Genomic DNA, 25,766 nt, shown 5'->3' with positions numbered 1-25,766 from the left:
AAAATAGAATTAAGCTAGATAATATATGTGAAAATATTTGGCAACTAATCAGTAAATATAAACTCTTTTCCACTTTAGGTAATTATAAAGCTCAAGAATGATTTTTGCAATTCATATGACATAATCCCTCTGCTTAGAAGAACAAAATATTCTAAAAGTAGATCATAGATGGCAAACTATGTTATTGCAGGGAGATTAAACAGTTCTATCAAGGTCACACAACAAGTCAGTAATAGAGATAAGAAGAAACTCAGATTTCTATAATTAGCTAATAGTTGTGTCAGTTGCTCAGTGTGAGAAATGATTTAAACAGACAACAGGTTAGAAATATTTGCATTACTTCATGGCTATTTATATTCCAAATATGACATAATACTTGTTGTTTTCTTGGAATCATCCATTTTCACATGTGTACTTATTAAGGATTGATGAAATATTTTTTAAAAAGAATTCTTTTAATAGAAGTGTTGTTAGAAAAAATATATGGCACATAGTAAGTGCTCCACAAAAATTAGTTGTTATTTTCAATCAGTGAAACTATGTGTCCTCATTGACATCTGCTTCAGTAGAGATGACAATTTTGCATGGTTGATACACCAGGGAATTTCATTTCAGGATGGTCTCCTAGATGGTAGAAAAGCTTTCAATATAGACCTTCGTGATTTGGTCTCTATTCACTAAGGTAGAGAAAATAGAATTGCAACTGGGCTAGCAAGAATTTTTAGTCTGTCTAGTGTAAATTGAAACATAATTACAAGTATCTAAAAAAATGAAAGAAATAACCAGAAGAACTACCTCAGGAAATCATAACCACTAACAGATCTCTAAGGCATCTGCTTTGCTAAACTTGGGAATATTTAATTTTGAAAAAAATTTAGACAAAGCACTTTAATTAGCCCTTTTATGATTCAAAAAATTTCTGTCATACTCAACATGTAATGTGTAACTGTTCACTTTTTCATTCTGATGCTTTATAAATATTACTAAATTTGTAACTCTAACTCCAGAATACAAGTTTGCCTTTAACCCTTATTAAAAATGTGAACTTAAACAATGGATAGGTCATTTAACCATCCTGAAGTTCAACTTTTTATGTTAAAAAAAAAAAAAACCACAACATTTTTTATAGCTGAGTAGTATTCTATTGTGTGTATTATTTTTTTCTGATCTAGTTCTCTGTTGTTGGGCACTCAAGCTGTTTAAATAACTCAGCTATTTTAAATAGGACTGCAATAAACATAGGAGCCCATATATCCCTTCAAATTGGTATTTTTGTATTTTTGCAGTGGATACCTAGGAGTAATGCTAGATAATATGATAAATCCATTTTCACTGTTTTGAGAAATCTTTATAGTGTTTTTCATATAGGCTGGATATATTTACATCCCTACTAACAGTGGTTAACTGTTTCTTTTTCGTTACATCGTTGCCAACACTAATTCTACTTTTAAACACTTTGCCTCTTCTTCTCCTTTTAAAATGGAGTTGAAAACTCATTTCCTGATGTCTGCATTGATAAATCCACCTATACCTAGCACTCTGTCACTGTACTTCTCCACGTCATAAAATATAACATAAAATTCTTCATTTTACGTGCTTGATTTTTTATTTTTCTTGCTTGATTTATGTGTTTATGTGCTGAGAGTATGGGAGATGTGGAATTTATGTTGAAAGCCTATGTTTTTTCTTTTTTTATACTAATTGACACATTAGTGATTGAATTCTATGTGACTGCAACAGACCATGGCAATATATTTAAATGGGAACTTACTCAGAGGAAATAGACAAGTGGCATGCTGCTTCAATTTTAATCTCTTAGCATGTATTCTTTATGCATAAAGAGTCAGCAAAGTTATTGAAAAGACAATATTAACCAAATAATGAAGAAACTTCAGTCAACTGTAGAATTAATATACTAACAAATTTCAAGTTAAATATCCTAAAACTGAGAATATTAAAAACTTTTAAAATTTCTCTGCAGTGATTAGCTAATATAATTTTCAGATAGAACAGATTCTATAAACTAAATGTCTAAATTTAAGTAACTATATAACATAGTCATTATTATTTCAGTGAAGAGATAAAATCAAATCTTACCTGACGTTCTTAATTATAGCCTACTTTTCCACTCTGCTATCATATGCTTTAATTTGTTTGCCATCTGGTGTCTAGGGTATTTTATTATTTTCCCACAATTTCTATACCTCTATAAAAGCTTTTGAGTATTGTTGCATTATAAAGCAGTATGGAGTAAAGGGGGATTAATACTTAAAATGCAGTCACTTAGCCTGATAAAAATAAGAAGAAATAGGATCCAAGATTTTTTATTTTTTATTTATTTATTTATTTTTTTAAAGTTATGCCTTTATGAGTAATTTCTTCTGTTTACATATTTAAATTGCTGTCCTCCAAATGTGCTTAAATGTTTGAATAAATGTCCAAAAAGACTTGGAGGCAGCTTGTTTCCAAAGCCATGGCCTTCAACCCTTTCTACCAGGTCTGGAGGGTCCTGAAAACGGCTGGTCTCTTGCAGTCAGGGAGCAGGCAGAAGACCAAGGTGCCGACAGGCTGGCATTTGGGGGTCCAGGATGTGCCTTCATTAATACCCATGAGTGGGTACTGGGGGGAGGAGACCACATCACTTTCCTACTTTCTCACCAAACATATAGCACTTGCATAAATATCTGATCAAACTTGGGAATTGCCAAAGCATAGAAAATAGCAATCACGTATGTCCAAGCCAAAAGTTCCCTGATATATCTGAATTTTTTTCCAGGAGAATAAAAATATTCCAGCATGTTCCCTAGTTATGCATTTCAATTATAACTAAATTCTTCTCTCAAATATGGAAAACAGCAATTTCTTTTCAAAAGAGAAAGCTAATGTGAACATTGCAGCATTATAACAATATTTAGGAATGGTTGAGTTCTGATTTTTAAAAATTGAATCTATAATGTTTTGTATTAATTGAAAAAATGGTTTCCTATGTACTGTAGAGGGAAGCATCCATTCATTGTATCAGTGTTTATGAAAGTTCTTACTCTTTCCTTCTCTTAATTGAAATGTTTAATTCATTTTTACATTCTACTCATAACCAGATACAACTTAGACTATGTTTAATGTATAATTTTGTATTAACACACATATTTTCTGTTTCTCATGGCAGATTTGTGTATGGTTTCATATATTAGGGAATTATAAATTGAATTTATTATAATTCAAATAAGTAAAATATTAATGTTAAAAATCTAGTGTTATTTTGACTAGCTCCTTTGAGTAATATGGGAACTATGAAGACTTACAGTGAATCATTATTTCACCAAGATTTTTTTCTAAAAAGACATTCACCATAACTAGAATTATATTTTGCTCATTACATTCCATTGACGTAATTTTAAATTTCCATTATCCTTCACAATAAATGGAATTTTATTATATCTGATTTCACAATAAGTGGGTTACAGTATCATTGACATTTAGTAAAATTACAGATCTTAGTGTCTTTGTATATTCTGCATTAAAACTCATTATGTGTGCTTCAATTCTATTTCAAAGAGACTACTATTAATTTACATTCTTGTATAGAAGAGTTCTGTCTAAACTCCCATTGCTTGATTTCATGGTGTCTTTTTTTTTTCCCTGAAGTTATTTGAAGATATTTCTTAGTGTATTTGCAGCTGTTGAATAGAAATGAGATAAAACTTGTAGAGTATAAACATATTTTTGTGGACTTTTTTCTAACAGTACGTCTTTATGAAGACTTTGTACATCTAGTCCTTTGCACATCTCTTCCAGCTTTCTGTGTTCTATACTGTATCATGAGAGTTCTTGTAGAAAAGTAGTTTTACTTAGTGCTTAAAACAACTTTATCTTCTGTAGAATGAGATTAAATTATTTCTTTTATCTCACATTTAGGGGACAAAGCTTGGTGAGAATAGAATTTTTATCTGGATAGATGTTTCTGGGATTTGATGGCAGAGGCCTGGGACAGTGGGGTGTAGGCTGAATTAGTTGACAGAGACAATGGACTGACTTCCTTTCTAAGAGAACTAGTGCTGGGATTTCAGAAGGCATCCAGCTGCAACTTAAGCCTCTCTCTCATTTTTTCCCTAGAGAGGTCTTACAACTCTAGACCCAAAGAAAAGTCTGACTACCATATTCTTAAAGCATTAATTCTGGAGGCTGAATATCCTCAAGGGTCTGAAACCCATGGAAGAGTAAGGCCTAAGCCACAGCAACTCAATCCACTTTGATGGGAGGAACATTTTAATGTCATCCAGGTCAAGATCACTCACTCAGTCTGTGTTAATACCTTAGAATACCTTCTTCTCTTCTGTCTGCTCTTTATTTTCCTTCTTCTCTGAGAAGTAAAGGGTCACAGAGTTATTAATTACTCCAATAAACAGCTTTGTATTTTATCATTGTGCAACCCATAATCTTAGTTCTTCAGCTTAGTTTGTGGGCATCCTGTTTGTATTTACAGTAACAGAGCTGGACCCTTGACCAAGTTTTAAAGAGCATTTTTAATTCCAAAATAATGTATTTTACAGCCTCATTTTCCTTTGTGTCTATCTCCCAAGATAATAGTATCTGGAGTTGGTACTTATTCTGAGTTCCTTAGCATTATTGCCTGGTCAGAAACCATGCATATTAACAGGAAACATGTTGTGCATCTGGAAGCCAGAGTATAATAAGCATTGTTAATTTAGTTAAAGGAAAAGACAGCTGTTTAAGATTAGCCTGCTTGTGCATGTGTGGGAGTTAACAGAATAATGTCTCTTTCCCAAGATGTGTATTTTTTTTCCTTTTGCTTATATGCAAATTTTAAGTGATGGAGGGATGAATGAACTAAATGAAATAATAAGTCATTTTTTACTTGGAACTTGTTTGACAAGCACTCATCTGAATGGTGATATTGAGTCCTAGAAACCAGATAACTCAGAAGTATTTCTATACTGTGCATTATTTTCTGCAGTATAAGATAATAAACTAGATACAGACACTCTTATTTTCAGTATCGACCTTCATGTAACCATTACTTAGAGCCCTTGCTTAAATGATACCTTGCAATTCTTGTTGTTGTTTTCTGATAAGTATTCTGATAATTATTAGATTTCACATATTTTTATAAAGTGTGTAGTGACATTGTTTTTTGAAAAATATAGTTTGTATGTTTATTTTGAACATCTTATTTCTATTTATTTTTCACAAATTTTAACTACTTTTCTATTGAAGGAATAATACCAATGTGTCTTGCATTTTATTCCCTTTGTTTCCACTATTGCTGATTTCCCTGGGAACTGGCATTGTGGTCACCATTCTATAGCTGAGGAAAAGAGGCTCCTCTGGACCATAAGTTATTTTAAATATGACATAAACAATACATTTTGAACAACTTTTTGGAGGTATAGTTTACTTACAGTAACATTCACAGTTAACTATATAGGTCAGTGACTTTGATAGATGTATGCACCCATGTAAGCAGCACCCCAAACAAGAAATATATTTCCACCTTCCTACAAACTTCCCACTGACTCTTTGAAGTCTCCCTTCTCCCAAACTTTTACCTCATTAGTATCTTCTGTTTTAGAATTTTCTTTACCATTTATTTTTTTGTACTTGACGCCTTTGGTTGAGCCTAATCTGTAAAAATCATCCATGTTTTTGTATTCAGTATTTTTTATATCAAATTTTAACCTAACACCTACTGATGACATTCTACTGTGTCCATTATTATGAATAAATTTGGTATATAAACTGTGTACAAGCCCTCCTATGGACATATGTTTTCATTTATTATATTTATCTAGGGGTGGAATTCCTGGGTTGCATAGTAAATGTATATCTAATTTTATAAGAAATGGGAAAATTTTTTCCCAAAGCGATTGTATCATTTTACTTTCCCAACAAAAGTCATGATATTAATCGAGTGGCATTTGCATCTAATAACAAATGTTTGGTAAGATAACTTTGGGAATTAAGAATGATAATGCAATTGATTTTTTTCCTCTATGGAAAGAATTTCAGCTAACTTCTGGCAAATTTAATATTTGTACAAAATTCTACATAGGTATCAAAGCAGAATAAATATATTTTTTCAACTTTTAAAGCAGGTTATTTGTCACTTATTAGCTAATTGTTTTTACATGTATTCTGATCATGGGTAAAGCAATAATAATAATAATAATAGAAAAATAAAAACCCCAATTTATTTATTAGATAAGAATGTATAGAACATGTACTGTAAAAAAAGGGTTTTTTAATACTGTACATACAAAGATCAGCCAGAATTTTTCTTGCAATAATTGTGTATGTAGAAAAAATGTATATGTATGGTGAGATTAATACAGGCAGTATGTCTGTGGAAAAGGATTTTACTTGGTTATTAAAAATGTTTTTAGATTCTTAGGGAAGTGGGAAGATTTTTACCTCATAGGAGTAGGGACACTTTGACAGAGGGGATGAAATTTGGTTGAACCAGACAGAAGAGAAGAATTTAGATGGCTAGATCAGGACAAGACCAGGTCAGGTGAGGGGATGGTGGGTTTTAGGGATGACTGATCAGAAATGTAGGAAAGTACAAGCAGGATTGGTGAACTGGGAAAACAAAGGTTTAAGTTTAGTTTTTTTTTTTTTTTTAAAGATTTATTTATTTATGCATGCAAGAACTGGGGTACAGGCCAGAGGTATGGTGGGTGAGAATTTCATAGAGACAGTGTGGGGAGCAGAATAGCCAGATTAACAGAAATACACTGCTGAGTGGAGCAGCAGGTGAGTCAGGGGAGGTCTGCTATGCCATGTGGGTAAATCCCTGGCCAGGGATCGAACTTGTGCTGCAGTGGCTGTGGATTGCTTCATAGGTTGTGTCTTAACCCCTTGCACCACCAGGGAGTCCCTAAGTTTAGGTTTGTTATTAGTAAAGAAAGAAGTTAGTTTGTGAGAAGAAGCAGCTTCTTTCAAATTGAAATTTGAAAATGTATTCATTCTGAGAGATAATGAAGACTAAAGGTTTCTCCTAGAATGTTATTATAATGAAATGCAGAGAACAGTGATTGGCTTTGATGAAGTTTGGAAGCTCTAAGAAAGGTTACATTATATTAGCATTTTTAAAGTAACTTGACTTTTTAACTTTCAATTTCATATTTTTAGTAACTTTCCAAATTTTATTACTTTAGCCATAAAAAAAGACCCTGATTCATTGATTTAACCAATTATGATTGGACTGGTGTACTTTTTGTCAAAATAAAACACATTTTTATGAAAAAAAGATTAATTTCACTCTAGGTTTTTTTTTTGTTTTGATTTTCTATATCAGATAAACATCTATATGAATTTAAACTATCTCTTTCACTGAATACATTTTTAAAAAAGATTTTTATTTTATTTATTTATTTATACAAGAACCAGGGTACAGTCCAGATGCGTGGGAGGGTGAGAGGATTCACCAGAGACAGAGTGGGGAATAGAACAGGCAGACTGACGAAATACACTGCTGACAGGAGCAGTGGGCACGATAGGAGAGGTCCACTCGCCATGTGGGCCTCTCTGAGGCTGGAGGGGATCCAACTGGCACTGCAGAGGTTGTGGACAGCTTCACAGCACTGTGCTCAACAGCCTGCGCCACCAGGGTAGGCCTGCTGTTTTAAATTTGGTTTTACTTGCTATTATTAAGCGGAGGTATTTTAATGCAAAATTCCTTGAAAGACTGTGTATTGCCCCTTATTGTGACTAAAGCAACTATACTTCTATCTCAGGAATCTGATTGGTGGATATTACTTACAGTATATTTTATAATCGCAATAATAATCAAAGTTAAGTTTTGAGACTAGATTAGAGGTGTTTACTAGCAACAAAATATCAAAATATACAGGCATGAATGTATTTTTTAAAAATTAATTAATTTATTTATACAAGCACTGGGTGTAGTCAGAAGCATGGGAGGGTGATAGGATTCACCAGAGCCAGAGTGGGGAGCAGAACAGGCAGACTGACAAAGCACACTGCTGAGGGGAGCAGTGGGCGCGGCAGGAGAGGTCTGTGCGCCATGTGGGACCCTTGCTGGCAGCCGGGGATTGAACCCGCATGCAGAGGCTGCAGGCAGCTTCGCACAGCTTCGCAGCCCAGCGCTCAACCGCTGCGCCACTGGGGAGGCCCATGAATGTATTTTTATGTAATGAAACTATCTCAGCATATAGTTCACCTTAATTAAATTAATTTATGAATAAAGTTTGTTTGCAAGAGAAGAAAAATTATGTTTGTTTGTAATAGCACAGTCAAATCTTACCAATAGTTATCTTCTGAGAATAAGTATGGGTGCCGTTAATTAAATTAAACTGTTTTTTTTTTTACTATAGCTATGATTGCATTTGTCTAGCAAACCTAGACAAAATTAGGTAACTAAAAACTGAATTGTGAGAAAATGGAAGAGAAAAAATTTAGAAGAGAAAAGGGAAGCTAAGTTCCTCATCCTTTCTTTTCTCAAGGTTGTTAATTTCCAACTTTAGTGGTTATTGAAATATAGGAAGGGGTTTTATTTTAGGTTTAAAGATAACTCTCTAAGGCTCAAGGTTTGATTCAATTGTTTTACTGTCACAATTCCCAAGAGTCACATAGTTATGGGATATTGTATTAATTTGATATTTCAAGCCATTGATTTCTACTTACTGGCTTCCTGCTGTAAATAGGTAGATAAATGTTGCTTAAATAGTATTGCGGTACATTTGATTTTGTACATTAGAAAATGCATGCATATTTATTAGACATGTAAATGTTAAAATTATCAAACAAAATGTGAAGTGAGCAGCAACGAAATATTACTTATGATAAGAGCTAACCTGTATAATATAACTGTGTAATCCTCTATAAGATATGTCTGTATGTAATACTTCAAGTTCAATATAGCTCCTGGGCTCAGTACATCCCAGTGTCAAGCATATCTAATTTTGAAATAGCTATGCTTACTTCAAAAGAGAAATATTCTTTAATTTAATTTACTGTAGTTTAAAGATATACCATCTAGAAGACAGCAAAGTCAGCTTTTGTGGACATCTCTGCTTAGAAGAATCTTTTTTTTTTTTTTTAAAGATTTATTTATACAAGCACTGGGTACAGTCAGAAGTGCGGGAGGGTGAGAGAATTCACCAGAGACAGAGCAGGGAACAGGACAGGCAGACTGACGAAATACACTGCAGGGGGGAGCAGCAGACGTGGCATGGGAGGTCTGTCGCGCCATGTGGGGCCCTCACCTGTGGCTGTGGATTGAACCGCGCTACAGAGGCTGCGGACACCTTCTCAGCCCAGCGTTCAACTGCTGCACCACCAGGGGGGGCCCTGCTTAGAAGAATCTTAAGATAGGTCTTATATTTGCACTTTAAGATGAAAATAGCAAATTCTCTAAAATAGACTTATCATTGAATGAAAGTAGTCATTTTGAAGTCAGGTGAAACCAAGGTATACCCAGGAACCCCAAACCGTTAAGGGCAAAAATTTTTTTTCCCATTCTAAAAGGGTACAAAGGCAAAGTAAGCAGACCCCCTCCCCAATGTTTTTTTTTTTTTTTTTAAGATTTATTTATTTATTTATACAAGCACTGGGAACAGTCAGAAGCGCGGGACGGTGAGAGAATTCACCAGAGCCAGAGCGGGGAGCAGAGCAGGCAGAAGGACCGAAGTACACTGCTGAGGGGAGCAGCGGGTGGCAGGAGAGGTCTGCGCGCCATGTGGGACCCTCCTCCAGTGGCCGGGGAGCAGCCGGGGATCAAACCAGCGCTGCAGAGGCTGCGGGCAGCTTCACAAGCCAGCACTCAACCGCTGCGCCACCGGGGAGGCCCACCTCCCCAATGTTTTTATTCCTAATTTGCCTAACTGATTTTGAGTAACAGAACACTTAATTCATTTATGAGTAGCTCTACTTGGAATGTTTTGTTGCTCTACCCTATTAAGTGACAAAGGTAAGGTTGATATGGGATAATGTAGTTGGTCTACTTTGAAATACTTTTCTTCACGTGGAGATTTGCCTGAATGCTATGGCTATCCATTCAGTATTTGGCCAAGTGCTGAAAATCATATATTTGCCTCTATCAAAATATTTGGCAAACTTTCCACCCAGACACATGAAAAATTCGGGGGCAATAAATGGCAAAAAAAAAAAAAGTTTTTCATTAAAAAACCCTCCACATGATAGGGTCTCCCCGGTGGCTCAGTGGGTGAGCACAGCGTTGTGAAGCTGTCTACAGCCTCTGCAGTGCAGGTTCGATTCCCAGCCGGCCAGGGAGATACCCACATGGTGTGGCAGACCTCTCCTGTCTCACCTGCTGCTCCCCTCAGCAGTGTATTTCAGTCTGTGTGCCTGTTCTGCTCCCCACTCTGTCTCTGGTGAATCCTCTCACCCTCCTGCACCTCTGGCCTGTACCCCAGTTATGGTATAAATAAAATAAATCTTTAAAAAAAACCCTACATATGATAGTCACATACATATTTCTCCCCTTTAATTACTAATATGCTTTTTAGATTAGTCTGTTGACTTTAAGGAGTTATGAAAGAACAAGGTAAGAACTTAGAAAAGAATTTTGCCCAGAGCCTATCTGATTCTCTTAGCATTTTGTGGAACAGCGTGAGAGATCCCTTCCAATTGTATAGGATAAGTTCAGCCCACTGAACACTGCTTAACAGCAGTTTACCACAAGCCAGTTATAATGTCAAAAACATCAGAACCTTTTCTTTTCTTCTCTATTTGAATAATGATAAATGTCTTCATGCTGTGTGAGAACTACTGAAGTGTATTTCTCTGCAGGTAAACTTGGCAGTGTCTTATAGAATGCCACTCATTGGGAGTATTACTTAAACAGTGTGAAATGCATTGTCTGACAAGAATTGTATCACAATTTAGAATGATGTTTATGCAAGTGGATAGTCTGCCAGTTATTTGTAGTTAAAAAAAAGTGGACCTCCGAGGCCATAATATAAAACTCAAGCCTTTATTTGGATATTTGTAGTGAAAACTGTAGTTGTTCCTTGTGGAGAATAATGTAAGCTCAATCATTTGGCCATAGTCCATCAAGTTTGTATGATAAAGTAAATATTCTTTACTCCCAAGATAAGATGTATAATATAATTAATTAGTCACTAATTTTTTCAAGTAGATAAGTATAATTTTCATTGAAATTCAGATATTTAAACTAATTTTCTCTCATGCTGATCCTTTTTCTACCTGTTGGTTGCTCTTACTCTTACTTACTATCTAGATTCTTGGCTATTACTTGCTGCTAGGTTGTCATCAATAGTGATTTCATAATCCTAGCTGGCAGCTTAATATTCAGGTTACCAAGAACCTCTTGGCTTAATGGGCTTATCATTTTGGAAGTCAAAAAGTTCACAGTTCTTACAAAATTTTTGAAAGACTTCAATTATGTGTATTCATATTCCCATTCAGTGAATGCATAGGCCCTCCAAAAGTAATAATCAAAGAAAACAACTGCAACTATTGGTATTTAGATCTCCAAGCCCAAAAATATTGAACTGCTTGATTAGTTGTGTGACTACTTGTGAAATGGCTTACGCAATGCATTGTCCATATCAATTAAATACTATAATTTGAAAACTGTCACCACTTAATGTGACATAAAAATGACAGATAATAATAATAATGACAGTAAAATAATGGACATTTTAATTCTTCTTTCCCTAATGATTTTTATTTTAACATAAATGGTTTCTTTATAAGTTAAAATCTGATTGCATATAGCTCCAAGATACTATCCTATCTGCTGGGGTTTCTCAAATAGCATGGACATTGAGAAGTTTAGGAGCTGTTGTGTCATGTGAACAGTAACTGTGAAGTTAGTCCATGAACTTAGGGTTCAAGGTGAGCTATAACCACCTACTTTTCCATTAAACATTCATCTAAAGTTGAAGAAACCTATTGGCCCTCAAGCTGAATCCTCTGTTTTAATAGGAATGATTTGGTACTTATGGTGAGATAAGATCTGTTGGGGTGGAATTTGGAGTATGGAAACTTTAAATATTAGGTTTAAGTTAGGTGAGTAATGGAGACCTCTACCTCCTTACCCCATTATATTTACATTTATGTTGACTAATACCCATCTAATTTAAATTCCACCACAATCCCTTCTTAAATGTTCATAAATTGAGGGTTATTTCATTGTCTTGTAGCCATTTCCTTTTATTTTTACTCTATATCCCTATGTCTGTCTCTCTTTCTTTTCATCTTAATATCCCTTCTTTGTACACTACCCTTTAAACTCATAGTTGTAGAGGTGCATGATTAGCTTGTTGACAGAAAGTTAGTTTTGTCATTTTCTTTTGAGAGAAAGCTTAAGGAGCAAGCAAAAGTAATTATTTCCCCCAGCTTGATGATGTTTACTAAAAAATTGATATCAATACTGTGAGATTTCTAAACTTATACTTTAATTTAGTGAAGTGGGAATTCTGAACTTAAAAAATTGGAAACATACACTTTGGGATCTAAGTAAACTTACTGAAATGAATGTACATATATTTGCATTCCAGTTATGGTTGTCTTTAATCTGAAAATATTTTTAGTCATAAAAATCTACATAATGCTGAATTATAAAAAGAGATTGGAGTTAGTAAAAGGAAATAAAACAATTTTCATAGTTAGGATTTGCACATTTATCATCTTCTATCCCAGTTGTTCTTTAATAAACTTTCTAGAAAAACACTATCCTCTAACCACTGTCCAGAAGAAACCTCTAGTAATCTTGCTAATTTTCATTTACTTCATTCTCTTTAGTATACTTAATATTTCCTGTAACAGATATAACATTCACAGTGTTAATACAAAAAATGTGTATATTTTACATTTGTAGTATGGAGCTTGATTTGTGAGTCTGAGTCTCCAGTTTGCTTAGGGTAAGCTACTTAATTTAGTTGCTTGGGGTAATTTCAGTTCAATCCAGTAAATTTTTGGTCAGTTTATCATTTAAAATTGCTTGTTTCAAGGTTCAGCCTCCTAATTTTGCTCCTGATGTGAAATCTAGGTGTGTGGGAATCATCTATACTATAACTTTGTGGTATCAGGACTGAGAGGTGTGTATTTTGGATCCTGATTAGATGTAGTGGTCCATATAAGTAGATATTGTATGGTGATTGCTTTTACTAGTGTTAATCAGGAATCTCGTCCTGTTAAGATTTAGTTCTCCTATAAAAATCCCAGTATTAACGTCAATCATACATGGCATCTGGTCCATGGTATTTCTCCTATCCTCATTACTTTGCTTTGCATTCTAATGACCTCTAGCAAATGAACTGACCCCCACTCTGTTTCCTCAATAATGGACCTATAAGAGCACCAGGAATTTTCTTCTGCTTCCCCTCTGAGAACCATGGAGTGCTCATAGTGATTGTTAAGAATTATTGTCCTTGCTTATGACTATTTATATATAAGCTTTATAGAGACAACTTTTCTCCCAACATCTAGAGGTACCAATTCTGAATGTTCTGTTTTAAACTACAAGTAAAGTCTTATGTCAGTTAATTCAGATAATGTTAATACACTCACCACCACCACCACCACCACATTAGTACTACTGTCATCTACATAATGGTTAATATTCACCATGTGCTGTTATAAGCACTCGATACATATTAATTTGCTTCTCACAATAACATAATGACTTAGATAATATTGTTCTCATTTTGTAGACAGGGAATTTAGGGCATAAGGTGAAAAGACTCACTCAAGATTGGCCTTAGTGGCAGACCCAGAAATTCTGACACTATAGTCTGCACTACTAATTCCAAAACTCTGTGGGTAGCCCAGATATGTATGACTTTCCTCCTCTGACTTACATCAATTTTTTTTTTTATCTTCAGTAGTCCAGGGACTGGTTTAGTCAAGGAGAAGGGCATGGTGGCAGATTGTGAAGGAACTATGTTCCATTGGAAAGCAAATTCCTTCTACCTTCAAATACCATAACTCACTTTCACCTGAATTATAGTCTCTTAGACTCAGAAACTATGGATTTGGAGTCTTTATTCTCCCTTCCCCAATTTATGACTCCTCACAAAAAATGATACCCTTACATTCTAAGATTCAGCTATTATTGGTTACATGAAAACAGAACACATTAATGTTCAAGTTTTTAATTTGTCTAGAACACACTTACCAAAGGAGTTTAGTCAGCCCTATCCTGCAAATCTATTAGACGAACTTTATGAAACAGACACTTTTGTAGGTTAAAAATGGTGAATAGTAGTAATTTCGTATGTTTCAACCTAATATTACTTCATAAATTTCCTTAGAGCTTCACAATCATTACAATGATTCAGGCCACCATCATCTCACAACTAGGAGTCATCACAGCAGTCTTTTAATGGAATTTCCTGTTTCCAATTTCACCCTCTCCCATTTGTTTGTTATATTTCAGTTAGAGTAAGCTTTATAAAATACAATAGTATTGAGCCACTCCTCTCTATAAATTGCTGTAATGGCATCTGATTGACCTTTGTATAAAATACAGATTCTGTTATTGTGATTAATAAGTTGTATAGCCATACATCTCAGTTTCTGACAGCCCTGGTTTATGTCTGCTGCCCCAGCCTAATTATTAAAGGTGCACCCTTTTATTCACAAAAGTGGCCTGGTTTAGGTGATGAATTATATAATCACCTTCTTTGTAAGGTGTCTTTTGATCTGGCCTCTGCATTTCTCTCCAGCTTCATCTCACACAAATTTTTCAATCATAATTTGAGCTGTAGCCATGCTGAACTTCTTAGGATTTATGGAACATGTCACCTTCTCTCTAGGTTATGAGCTTGGGTCCATGATGTTGCCACTGTCTGAAACTTGCCTGAAACGTACCTCTGTTAGTTTGATCAATTCATGCTAATCTATTTCGACTGCAACTATGTGCTTCCTGCAAGAGCATTCCATGATCTTAGACAAATTTGAATTTTCCTGTTTTCTAGAATCATATTTGCTCCGTGTACTCCCAATCAATCCTCTTCCCACTTAACCGTTTTTCTATATTATTTCTCTGCTGCTTTTCAGAGTGTCAATTCTGGCAAGCCAGGAATCTCAGTTTATTCACCACTGTATCTCCAGGGCTTCAAAAGTGTTTATTGTGTTATAGATATTACTAAAAATATGCATATGTGTGGAATGAAATTATGATACAATAGTAATTTCAACATGACTTTACACTTTGATATCTGCTCTTGACTTTTTATATTGGGAGAGATGTTGAGAGAGGATGAAGCACAATAGTAAGGGAGAAGAGGAGAAAGAGAGGACAGAAAGGAATAAGTCTTGCATATCAAGAAAAGAACAAATAGAAAAAACAGAGGTTTTGAACTGACAATTTGAATGGACACCTACATTCCATTTCTGCTCACCTGATCCTGTTGTTACACTGCTGCTCCCACTTATCTTAGCAGGGACACTTGAAAAGCCTAAAACCCATTATATTTTGCCTGCAGTGTGCAAACTTATTAGACCATCTTATATAGTAGCATAATTTTCAGTAAGTGCAGAAAGTAATTATGTTTAAATTTGAGGAAGTATTGGACTAAGATAATCTTTGCTTTTTAAAGTTGGTAACACTCAAGTTAAACAAAACAAAACAATTTCTAAAATGGTAACTAAAAGTAAGGACTGTTTAAATACAATTTGTAGCACTCACTTTCCAAAGAGGAAAGTGGGAAGCTGTTTGTAAGCTATAATTGGAGGCTATTGTTGTGGGTTGAATTGCATCCTAAAAAAAGTATGTAGAAATCCTGACCATCACCCACCTGGGTACCTATGAATGTGACCTTATTTGGAAATTAGGTCTCTGTAGATGCAGTCAAGTTAAGATGAGATCATACTGGTTTAGGGTGGGTCCTAATCCTATATGAATGTGTAATAAGTCTTAATAAGAAGGGAAGAGACAGGGAGATAGGGAGAAGACCATGTGAAGATCTACCTGTAGACTAACGTGATACATCTACATTCCAAACAATTCCAGGAATTGCTGGTTACAATTAGAAACTAGGGAAGAGGCATGGGATAGATACTTCTTCATGGCACCTAGAAGGATCACACCTTTTGAAAATTTGATTTTGGATTTCTAGACTCCAGAACTATAGGAGAACACATTTCTGTTGTTTTAAGCCACCCAGTTTGTGGTGATTTGTTACGATAGCTAGGAAAATAATGCAATGAATATAACTATCTCAAAGGAAAAAAAAAAAGGTTATCTAATACTTTGAATGAAAGGATGGAGACAAAAGTAGGAGAATGATTAGAGGAATAATTATATAGGATTGAAATTATATAGGAAATAAATTATTCTTTCTTACTGCTCTCAATCCTATCCGCTGTAGTAGTCTGATCAATGTTGGGCCATGTTGTGTGACAAATAAATCCCCAGATCTCAATACTTTAATATGTAGATGCTTGGTTCTTCGGATCTCAGTTTTCCTCCACTCCTGATGTCACCATCTCAGGAAATGCCTTCTAATGGTATATGATCAGAGGATGATGGAACTGACTCTCAAATTCTTCAGTGTTTCAGCTGGGAAGTAAAACACATTGTTCTGACCAATATCATCATTATAGAAATGGTCATATAGTCTTTCTAAGTTTAAAGGTGCTGAGAAGTGTGGGGGACCAAAGGAATATTTGATGCAAATTGCTCTCTCTGCTTACTCTTAATGACCAAAGAAAATATTCTTCAGCTTTTGACTTTCGGCTCCAAGGAAGCCAAGGGGCAACTTTCTTTGGTCTTCCTGAATCCAGGTTAATCCAACATCAGTCTCTTAAGTTCGACCCAAGTGAAGTCAAAGTTGTATACCTGAGGTGCACCAGTGGCAGGTGTCATGTCTGCCCTGGTTCCCAAGATCAGATCCCTGGGTCTGTCTCCCAAAAAAGTTGGTGATGACATTGCCAAGGCAGAAAGGTCTGAGGATTACAGTGAAATTGACCATTTAGAACAGACAGGCCCATATTGAAAAGGTGTATTTAGCCTCTACCCTCATCACCAAATCCCTTAAGGAACTGCAAAGAGTATGAAAGAAGCAGAAAAACATTAAGCACAAAGGAAAAATCACTTTTGATGAGATTGTTAGCACATCCCATTAGATGTGACACTGATCATTAGCCAGAGAACTCTCTGAACTATTAAAGAGATGTTGGACACTGCTCAGTCTGTGGGCTGCAGTGTTGATGGCTGCCACCCTCTTGACATCATTGATGACATCAATAGTGGTGTGATGGAGCACCGTGCCAGTTAAGAGCTATAAAAGAAAATCCTAATAAAGGATCATTTGATGGGAAAAAAATTATACTTCAAAATCTGTTAAAATCACACTATTGTCTCAAATATTCTTTTTATTCCAGTAAGAGTCTTTTAATATACAATTTAATATATAATTGTTAAGTCTTTTAATATACAATTGTTATGTAAGTACTTCTTTTTCCATAGTTTTGTATTTGTTTGTACCACAACTACTGACATAATTGAAATTTGTCTCTATCCCAAATTATTATTTAAACATCTACTAATTTCAGTTCTAACACGTTTGAACTGCTTATATTGAAGAGGAAGGAGAAGATCCAGTAGGGGAAGGAGGGAGGGAGGAGGAAGAAGCTACATAGGATTCTCTCTTTATCTTTAGCCATTTTAATTATAATGCGTATTGGTGTGTTTCTGTTTGGCTTATTTTGTTTGGAGCTCTTTGAGCTTCTTACATCTGGATGTTTCCTTTCTCAGTTTGGAGAAGTTCTTGGATATCATTTCTTCTTAGACATTTACTTAGATATTTTTGTTATACTTAAAAAATAGATTTATTATCAATATGTAGGGTGAATTCATGATCAAAAATTGGAAAAAGTGTCAGAAATCAAAGGGTTTAAAAGGCTCCCAAACTACTGACAACTTAAGTTATATTTCTTTTTTTTTCAATATAGAGAAACCCAAAATAACAATGATATAATCCATAAGTATATATTATTTAATACTACCATTGTCTTGATTAATAAAAGATATTATAGACTAAATTTTGAATATTTATGGTCCTTTTTGAAATTGATAATCCTTTTGCTAAGGAAATTGGCCCATACTCTTGAGCCCCTCCCTCCTTTTGAAGTATAAAAAGACCATTTTGACAATTAGAAATATTTAGAGTAGTTATAAAGTTATAGTTGGTAAGGTGTTTTAATATTCAAGAGATAAAATGTTGTAGTATTTTATTGGTAAGACTGTGAAACAAATCCCAGTTCACTTAAGCTCTGCTAACAAAGATGGAATGGAGAATTAAGTAGGTTTATGCTGAATCTGATTAAGGTTGACATCTGTTTGAATACATTCATTCTCTAAGGTATAGTTTTTAGTATAAATCATCAACCAAGCACAAAATGGTGAAGTCGAAAGTAACAGGACACAAAGGTCTGGTGTATTTTAAGGGACTAAGAATGTTCTGTGCCTCTGAAATGAGATCTGTAGCTGATATTTGTCTGTAACTAACAAACTAATAAAAAGACTCAAGCAATTCCTGGTTCGTGCACTAGTCTTTCTCCTCTATCCTCACTCCTCTGGAGCAATGGGCATCAAACTCCTTTTGGTAGGAAATATAAATTATGACCAGCTCTCTCTAACACACATACATACCCACACTAAAACACAGACACACACACACACTAAAATGTCATAAAATGTCATCAAGCAATACTTAGACCGATTAAATTCTGTGCACTACAATATTTCTATTCTATATTCTTTTTTATTTTAATTTTTTTAAAGATTTATTTATTTATGCATACAAGATCTGGAGTACAGTCCAGAAGAGTGGGGGGTGCGAGGATTCTCCAGAGACAGAGTGGGGAACAGAACAAGCAGATCAACCAAAGTACATTGCTGAGGGGAGCAGTGGGCAAGTCAGGAGAGGTCTGCTGCGGGTTGCTCCCTGGCCAGCCGGGATTGAGCTCATGCTGTAGAGGCTGCAGATAGCTTCACAAGTTGCATCTTAACCCCTTGAGCCACCAGGGAGACCCCTATATTCTTTTTTAAATACTAGTTTTGACCTATTACATAGATTTAAATATCTGCTCACTTATAATAATGACAATTTGAAAAATCCCTCTCAGTGTTTCATTTTATATATTTCATTATGGGAGTGATTGAATGCTTAGTGTTGACTAAGCAATAGATCATCTCATATTTACCTGCATATACAAATAAAACATCTTTGTGAGTTGGAATCTTTGTTCAGGAAATTTGCTTGAAATTCTTCATAAAGGATTTACCTCATTGTTTTTTTATTAAGTCTGTGTAAATGCTAAGGTGAAGGAAGATACAACTCTAATAAGAATTATGAAACTGTTTTAAATGATCATCTCTAAGTATGTGTTTATTAATTATCCCAGGGGAGATTGCCAGTATTCACTTTTATTTATGTGGAAACCTTCTAGGAATGAGGTACAAAACATGTAAGATTGTATTAATGAAAGTTTCCTTAAGGATTCAAAATTCATAGCCATCATCAATTTTATTTTTTTTAGAAGATTTATTTATTCATTCATTCATTCATTCATTTATTTATATGAGCACTGGGTACAGTCAGAAGCGTGGGAGGGTGAGAGGATTCACCAGAGCCAGAGCGGAGAGCAAAACAGGCAGACGGATGAAGCAAAACAGGCAGACGGATGAAGTACACTGCTGAGGGGCGAGGCAAGAGAGGTCTGCTCGCCATGTTGGACCATCGCCCTGGGGCGGTGGATGGTACTGGTGATGCAGATGCTTTGGGCAGATTTGCAACCCAGCGCTCAACTGCTGTGCCACCAGGGAGGCCCCCATCATAAATTTTAAATATTAAAATAGTGTTTATTTTTCCTGAGAAACTTTGCAAGTTCTTGCCTGCATTACTTTTGTGATTCATAGCTTTTTTTTTTTTTCTTCTTCCAGGAATTGGAAGCCAGTTAAATAAGATCAAGTTTTTTCTCCTTGGGTCCAAAAATGTGGTAATTTTAGTCTAATGATGCAGAATTTGTAGGTTCACCTAAGTTCAAGCCTTAAATGTTACTTCTATGCCAATGACTCTAAACTCCTTATTTGTCCTCTTATTTGTTAATTTCTGATAATGGCACCAACAATCTTCCAGGCATAAGCCCTTATAGTCATACTAGATTCCTTTCTTTCCTATTGTATTATGTCAATCAGCAAAGGCTCAGTTCTATTTTGAGAGTATTTCATTCATTTTCCTTTGTATTTCTATTCCTACTGCTTATGTCTACATTACCTTTTATCTGGACTTTTACAACTGTATCTTGAGGTATTTATTGGTGCTATTCATGTATTTGTCCTTTTCTCTTCCTGCTGGGCACATGGTAGCATTGCATTTGCCTATCCCTGAAGTTAGGTATACACATAGTTAGTAAGCTGTATACAGAAGTGACATACTTTGTTCTGAGATTAAGTCCTTTAAAAACCAGTGCACAATTCACCATGCTATGGTGATCTTCCAAATGGATGCTTGGGTATGAAAGATATGTTCCCATGCTCCCCTTGGGTCCCAAGAGCACATAGAGCATGAGCAAGAAATAAATTTTTGTTACTTTAATCACTGAATCTTTGGATTTACTGCTTTTTCAACATCCTAGCCTGTCCTGAGTGATAAAATCCCTTACCAATTTCTCTGTTCAATGTCTTCTCTCCCTCGATTATTCTCTATCATCATCATAAAAAACTTTCTAAAATAATCCTCATATAAATTCCTTACTAAATCATTCAGTATTTCTCCATTATCTTCAATCTATTCTTTGTCACAATGTGTGTCTTAATTTTCTTTTGAAACAATCTCTGCTGTTTCTTTACATGCATATCCCCTGAACATTTTCTATCTCTCAGCTTTTCTGTTCCTATGATCCGGGGTGTGTTTGTTTGTAGTGCTGTTTGTATTATTCTTTAAAAGTCAATTTACTATTAGTTTATGAAGCTATACGGTTCAGGAGTATAGCTTCATCCTGAATATGTGTGTATACCACACTGTAACCACCAGCAAAATTCTTGTACCATTCACCCCCATCAAATTGATCCCTTCTGACCATTCCTCCCACTGTACTTCTTCCCTTCTGCTAACCACCAATTTGTTGACAGAATCTGAGGGTTGTTTTTGTTGTTTTGTTAATTCAATTGTGTTGTTTCTTTATATTCTACATCTGAGTGAAATCATACAATAGTTGTCTTTCTCTTTCTGACTATCACCTCAGGTTCCATCCCTGTTGTCACAAAAGGCAAAATCTCATCCTTAAAATAGCTGGCTAGGGCCTCCCCCACTGGCTACAAAGCTGCCTGCAGCCTCTGTAGCGCTGGTGCGATCCCTGGCCTCAGGCGAGGATCCCACATGGCGCGCAGACCTCTCCTGCCCCACCGGCTGCTCCCCTCAGAAGTGCTTCGTCAGTCAGCCTGTTCTGTTCCCTGCTCTGGCTAATTCTCTCACCCTCCTGTGCTTCTGACTATACCCAGTGCTTGTATAAAAAAATAAGTAAATCTTGAAAAAAATAAAATAAAATAGCTGACTAGTATTTCAGTGAATAAATCTACCACAACTCCTTTATCCATTCATCTGTTGATGGACACTTCGGTTGTTTCCATGTCTTGACTATTGTAACTATTTATTTCTTAAGTTAAAAAATGAAAATATCAAGATGACATGAAATGTCTTTCAAATGATCTAAAAATTAATTTTTTAAAGATCCACTTTGACTTTTACTCTCTTATATGGCTTATTTTATTTGACTTTCAAGCATTTCTTTGTGACTCTAATTTTTAAATAATTTAAGCAAATAAAAAATTAGTATGGTAAATTGTGCACTGCTATGTTTAAGTAGTTACTTTCTAAGTAGTGTACTTGAACTGTTATTGTAAAATATATTATTATTCTTTTAATTTTATATCTATTTCTTTAAAAGAAACATTTATTCTTTTTTTTAAACTACTTTAAATGCATTAACCATTCTTTTCTGAGCAATATCAGGATCCAAGTCAATGAACATTAATCTATGTTTTCTTAACCATAATTATTGTTATTTTTTTAATAAAATTTTTATTTATTTATTTTTTTAATTAATAAATTTTATTTTTATATTCCCCATATAATTGCAATCCCCCCATTCTGACCCCAATCCCTCCCCTCCCAATCCCTCCCAATCCCTCCCCTCCCGCCCCCCACCCCCCAAAAAGTGTCTCTGGTTCATAGTTTTTGTTGATTCCGATTTTCACTTTGTTATAGTTATTCATTTTCCTGGTCCCTTATTTAAGTTTTCTAGACCCCTGCTATCAGTGAGACCATCCGGTATTTTTCTTTTTCTTTTTGGCTTATTTCACTGAGCATGATCCCTTCCAGCGTCATCCATGTTGCTGCAAATTGCATGTGTTTATCTTTTTTGAATGCTGAGTAATATTCCATGGTATATATGTACCACATCTTCTTGATCCAGTCATCTATTTTTGGGCATTTGGGCTGTTTCCAAAGCTTAGCTATTGTAAACAGTGCTGCTATAAACATAGGGGTGCAGGTGTTCTTTGGAATTGATGTTTCTGTGTCCTTTGGGTAAATACCTAGGAGTGGAATTGCTGGATCCTGTGGAAGCTCTATGTTTAGTAGGTCCAGAAATCTCCACACAGCTCTCCATAATAAATTTTTAAAAGATTCATTTATTTATGCATACAAGAACCGGGGTACAGGCCAGATATGCAGGAGGGTGAGAGGATTCACCAGAGACAGAGTTGGGGAACAGAACAGGCAGAAGGACAGAAATACACTGCTGAGGGGAGCAGCAGGCAAGACAGGAGAGGTCTGCTGCGCCATGTGGGTTTCCCCCTGACTGGCCTGGGATCAAACTCATGCTGCAGAGGCTGCAGATTGCTTCATAATGCAGTGCTTAACACCGTGTACCACCAGGGAGGCCCCTTAACTATAATTATTAACAGGAAAAAAAACCCTAGAATTTTTTATTCCCCAAAATCAAACTTAAATATTCCTCTATATTTTATTCTAAAAGTTATTGTTACAGAATAGCCAGAAGAACCAATTAGATGATCCTTTATCTATGTTGTAAAAACTTTGCCTCTATTATATGGGTCTTTTCATGAGTTTCTCCCAAGTAGAGTTCTTTCACTAATTGCAATTTTGCTGATGTGAAATCTTAAATAGGAGTAACCAGTCCTTATGCAAATCTCTCCAGTTGTTTCTTCCAGTTGTGATGCTTTTGAGTTTGAGAATCAGTCACTCAATACGTATTTGCTGAGAGCTTACTGATTTTCAGGCCTTAAACTGTTACTAACGAGAATACCAAGTGTGGGATATAAACTCTGCCTCAAGGCAGAGTTATGTTCAAAATATGACTTATATACATTACAGAGAAATCTAAAAGAAAATGGTTAAATTCTAATTTTCACTCTGCCGTCTGAATGGAAAGAACTGAGAAAAAGGAGAATGCGTATGAGATATGAATGGGCCTTAGACAGGGTCAGCCTTATAAGCTGTGCCAAGTGCTCACCCAAAATCTCTCAGATGAGATGACTCATCAAAATCTCTGGATTTGGGTCCAAAATTTGCAATTTTACCAAAATCCTAATATGCACCCAACCCAAAGTTGGCAAGGATCTTTTGGAACCTTGTGGGAACACAATGATCTCCTGGAGTTAGATTTCTGACTCCAAAGTCAGGCTTGTCTGTGTTTTGATTATAACTTTAGCATTTGCAAACTCTATGACTTTAGGTGAGTTGCTAAAAAACTGTAGTCAATCTGTGAAAATAGGGATGATGATCATAAAAATAATGGGTATTTTCTCATTGAGTTGTGAGGATCAAACAAAATAGTAGAGAGAAAATATTAAATCAAGCACAGTATGTAGTACTGCCATTATTATTTATAATTGATGTTTTATGAGGCCTTGACAGGGCTAGGTACTGCACTGTTTCCATGGGTTATTTCATTTGATGTTTACCACCTCTTTCATGAAGAACATTTTGTTATCCCATGTTTTAGATGAAGAAACACTTGGAGAGATTATAGAAGTTGCAGATTCACCAGTTACTATTTGGAGGAGTTTATGCAAACATAAGGTTTTTGCATCTAGTTCAGGAAACTGCTTTCTTTACCACACCTGCCTCCCTGGATGAGTATGAGTTTAGTGCTGAAATTATGGAAATAAAGAGTCAGGGCACTGGATATTAAAGTTTACAACTTAAACTCCTCAGAGGATGTCCTTCTCAGAAGTAGTCTTCCTCCTACTTACTTGTGTTTTGCTTTTTTATTTGGACACATCTGTTTGTGATTTCCTATGTCCCACAAGGAGAGAAGGGAACACCCTGGGAGTACCAACATTTAAGGGTGAGCCAAAGAAAAGGAGTCAACAACAACAACAAAAAGAATAGAATTCCGTCATCTCAACTCCCAAATTCATTCCACATTAGCTGGTTTTAATTTCAGTTAATGAGCTCCGGTGCCTGATTCAGAACCTTCAGAATGACCCAGTTCTTTTCTATTTGAACTGCTTATTACTTCTTCAGAGTCCAGACTTGAGTATTTCTCTCCTTGTTTTGTATTGACTATACATCTTGTTACTAGCCTCTTCTTATTTTGAGCAATCCCCCATCCAGTTATTTCCTGTAAATCCAGTTATTTTCCAAAATATCAAAAGTCTCACTCACGTTCTTCACATGCTCACCACTAAGTCTAGAAAGGCCTTCTTTATTTGGTGAAGTCTCTTTTAAGACTTAGCAAAAATATTGATGTACATAAAAATATTGATGTATTTTGACCATTTTCTTTTTTTGGCTTCTTCATCTATAATAGTATTTACCATAATATTTTATAATTTGTCTTCCTTACAAGAAGTAAGCACCACAAGTTCAAGCATTTTCCTATTTTACCACTATGTTCTTATGCTTGTCCCATGGTAGCTATTCAATAAATAGGTGTTGAATGAAAGTGTGAATCTATTTGTAACATGCTCTGCTTCACTTGGCTTTAAACTTTATAAGGGTTAGAACTGCTTCTGATTCATCTACTTCCTTTATAATTATCATAGTATCTGATTTATAATGCAAACAAACATACAAATAAACAAAAGATTAGATGCATAAATATTTTCAAGGACAACAGAAAAAAATCAGTATTCAGAAAGTCCACCGAGACTTGAGAGTATAAGCATCTTGGTTGCAGAAGGGCAAGCAGAATCCAAAGGTCATAATGAAGTAAATGCAGAGTAAATGGAAAATTTTCAGAGTTAGGAAATTTTTGACAAGTACTGGCTTAATGTCTACTAGTTACCAGTCATATTTTCAGTGCTAGAGAAATTGAGATTAGTAGAGTGCAGTGGGAGAGATTTATTAACTTGAAAAGTAAAGTATAATCAAAGTTTGTGTTAGAAAGATTAGTCTGAAGGTTTTTGAAAGATGGATTGGGAAAGGGAGGAGGTTTGTTGAATGAATGAATGAATTGAATAAATCAAATGAAATAACATGGTTTTTGTGAATCTTCATTTAGTTTGGTTCTTTTGACTGAAATTTGACTATGTTTTACCAATTCTTTGGTTCTCTTGCATTGAAGTAAAAAGATTGTTAAAATACAGTTTTCAAGTTTCAGAAACAAAAAAAAATAAAACATGCTAGACAAAGAGATGAGCTTAGAACTAAGAAAAAAAAGGAGGTGGTGAATGTATAAGTGAGAAACATGATAATGAGTTTTATTAACAAGATACACCAGTAAGTGCAAACATATTCTCATGTGGTGGGCAGTAG

At 35.2% G+C, this 25,766-nt stretch overlaps 1 protein-coding gene and 1 pseudogene across 3 annotated transcripts in view; both read left to right on the top strand.

Annotated features, from left to right (window-relative positions):
- Positions 1 to 25,766, top strand: part of LAMA2 (laminin subunit alpha 2) — a gene marked incomplete at both ends in the record, with an annotated part of 514,626 nt that overhangs the window by 10,735 nt on the left and 478,125 nt on the right. The gene's annotated exons all lie outside the window — the stretch shown is intronic.
- Positions 14,741 to 17,252, top strand: LOC311167590 (large ribosomal subunit protein uL11-like; annotated as a pseudogene). The gene is made up of 2 exons: positions 14,741 to 14,837; positions 16,698 to 17,252. The product of its transcript is annotated as a large ribosomal subunit protein uL11-like (transcript).

This window comes from Talpa europaea, assembly GCF_964194135.1.
Source record: "Talpa europaea genome assembly, chromosome: 2".
NCBI lineage: Eukaryota > Metazoa > Chordata > Mammalia > Eulipotyphla > Talpidae > Talpa > Talpa europaea.
This window is presented reverse-complemented; position numbering and strand designations above follow the sequence as displayed.